The sequence below is a fragment of the Lepus europaeus genome, chromosome 7 (assembly GCF_033115175.1).
Source record: "Lepus europaeus isolate LE1 chromosome 7, mLepTim1.pri, whole genome shotgun sequence".
In the NCBI taxonomy this organism is placed as follows: Eukaryota; Metazoa; Chordata; class Mammalia; order Lagomorpha; family Leporidae; genus Lepus; species Lepus europaeus.
The window spans coordinates 13,114,447-13,117,619 of record NC_084833.1 but is presented as its reverse complement, the minus strand read 5'-3'; positions in this window follow the sequence as shown (position 1 = coordinate 13,117,619).

Below are 3,173 nucleotides of genomic sequence, written 5' to 3'. Positions count from 1 at the left end.
TTTCTATACTTTCAAAGCTCTTGGATCTTGCTTGCCTGTCACAAAGTTGGTTGGGCAACCATCCAGCTCCTAATCTAGCTCTAAGCCCCTTGGGGCACTGACTGTTTGTACCTCCTCTGGCCTGCCCTGACCCCTTGTGCATATGAATAAATATTTGGTTGATTGAATAGAACACTAATAGCTACATATTTAAATATTTTTCCATGCTATTTAGTTCTACCACAAACAGCCTATTGTTCTCTTGTCTAGCTGCAGTCCAAACTTCCTGCTATAATATTAGCTTAGACTTGTGGTATGAAAAATATTTGGAGGTAACAATGAGCTTGGAGATAGCCAGGTCTGGAGAAAGGCTTGTGTCCTAATTTTAGAGCCCATTCTCCCCCTACCCCACTTGGTGTTTTTCCTCAGCCTGAGGTGTTCACAGTCTTTCCCAGTCCCTGGTAGCAGAGAAGGCTCAGAAGAAGGAAGAGAGGAAATTGTGATAAGAGGAGGGAATGGGAAAACAAGGCCAAAAACTCTTCAGTTCTGCTTGACCTTAGCTTACCTTGGAGAGCCATAGTGTTGACCCAATTGGCGAGAATTCCTTTTTTATAACACAAAAAGGAGATAGCTGGGCTTGCCCTATTTGGCTGGCCATTACTCACACAGGTGGTGTGACTGGTTTCGCAAAAACTGGCTCAGCCCATTTGGGACACGCTGTTGGACAGGAGCATGATAATATTCCAATCCACAGTTTCCAGTTTTTCACCTTAATAAGAAAAGCTCCAGTGAGTACTCTTACAGATGTCTGCTCATGCCTCTTTTTCCCTTAGAATGAATTCCTAGAAGCTTCTATTTCTCAGCCTTTTTCTACTTGCTCATTGATTTCCATCCAGTAATCTACTCATTAGCTTTCTGATCAGCAGCACTTTGCGTCACATTTATCCAGACATTTGTGGTTTTTTTTTTTCTTTTGACTTTTGACATGTCAAAACTGAGCAGACACAGTGTCTTGTCAACTGTGATAGGCAGTGTCCTTATCTTACATATTAGGAAGCTGACTTATGCAATACCCTTCGAGATTGGACAACTGCTTAACTGTAAAATCTGTGCAGGCCTCCAAGGCAGATCCCCCAACTTCCACACAAATGATGTTGGGGGCTGGACAGCCTTTGTTGCAAGGAAGCTCCCCTATGTATTGTAAGATACCCGGCAGTTTCCCTTGCCCCTACCCACTAGATTCAGAAACCCAACTTTCCATCAATTTGTGACATTCAAAAATGTATCCAGATTTTGTCAAATGTCTCAAATGTTGCCCAAGAGTAACATTCCTCCAGGTTGAAAACCACTACTGTCCGAGTTCATAATAGAAAAAGAAAACCATGGGTCTAGAGTTTATAAAACTTTTTTGCATGCACATCTTCATTTAATAATTGTATGATTTGACAGGTAGATTATATAGCAATATATATATGAAAAAAACTAAAGTTTGGTGAGATGAAGTGACTGGTTCAAGGTCCAGCACACTTATCAAAACTCCTACATTGCAGGGAGTTCAGGAAGGGATAACAGCTTGCAAGGACCGTGGTCCATTGACTAAGGAAATTTTAACCCTCCCATTGTGTCAACCAATCTCATTTTCCTAACACAGGGAGGATAAAGAGGAAAAAAAAACTGGAGAAATTCCAAGAATTAAATGCATCTGACTTAGGGCAGATTGAGAATTCTTTACCGAAACATCTTCTCAAACGCTCATTTGATCTTGCTTTGTTAATTCTGACCACCCAAGCATATTCTGTCAAACTCTAGGTCCCATTTCTAGAAGCTATTACATGTTCCCCACATGGAACTGCCCAAACTGTTATCTTCATCCATCAGCAGGTAATACTCAAGGTACTTGCATATTTTCCCTGATCTGTGGTAAATAATAGAGTACCAAAAATGTAATGTATAGGAGTGAAATTGACATTTTGAGATTTGATGATTGTTTACAGACCTTGTCTCTACTGTTGAGGAACAGAGGTTTTGTTTTCTTGTATTTGTTGAACCCTTTACTTAGTGTAGGGTTAATCTTATCTGTATAAAGTAAACTGAAAGTAGATTATTGTAAAAATTAAGACAGGAAATAAGAGAGGGAGGAGGAGGAGAAGTGGGAAGTAACATTATGTTCCTAAATCTGTATATATGAAATACATGAAATTTGTAAACCTTAAATTTAAAAAAAAAGAAAAATACTCAAGGTACTTTCCATGTTCTCCTGATGAGCTGCCTTTTTCTCATACAATGCAGTCAGAGTTAATAAATGGGTTGATTCAGAGCAACAAGAATTCTGGAACCAGTACAAAGAGATAGGCTTTGCTGGCCGGCGCCATGGCTCACTTGGCTAATCCTCCACCTGCAGCACCGGCACCCTGGGTTCTAGTCCCAGTTGGGGCGCCGGATTCTGTCCCGGTTGCCCCTCTTCCAGGCCAGCTCTCTGCTGTGGCCCGGAAAGGCAGTGGAGGATGGCCCAAGTGCTTGGACCCTGCACCCGCATGGGAGACCAGGAGGAAGCACCTGGCTCCTGGCTTCAGATCGGCACAGCGCTGGCTGTAGCGGCCATTTGGGGGGTGAACCAAGGGAAGGAAGACCTTTCCATCTGTCTCTCTCTCTCTCTCTCTCTCTCTCTCACTGTCTAACTCTGCCTGTCAAAAGAGAGAGAGAGAAAGAGAAAGAGAGAGAGAGAGATAGGCTTTGCTTACATCGCACAATCCCTAAAGGATTGTGAAGCCTAGATCCAAATCTTACTCCACTGCTGTGTCTACCCCCACCCAAGTCCTGCAAAACTAAGCTTTTGTACATGGGTCTTAAACAAATATCAGTAGGAGCCTTGAAAGGGAAAAAATTTTTTCAGTGTTTAAGGAAAGTAATGTGTATTGAAAACAGAAAAAGCATTAAAATCTAGGGACTGTTATTGTTATCAAGAGAGAAGAAAGAGCCTAAGCTATCAAGATAGCCTGGAAATGAAAGTTTCATAACAATTGCTTCTAAAGGGGTTTCAAGAGTCAGCCCAGCCATCCCAGCCCATTTGGAGAGCTTCAAAGAAGACTTTCAGCAGAATGACAGTTGGACTGTATTCCATGAAGGAAGATACAAGGCCTATTTTGTCTGTCACTATTTTGTGCATCATTATCCACTGCCTAGGTTAGTGGCAG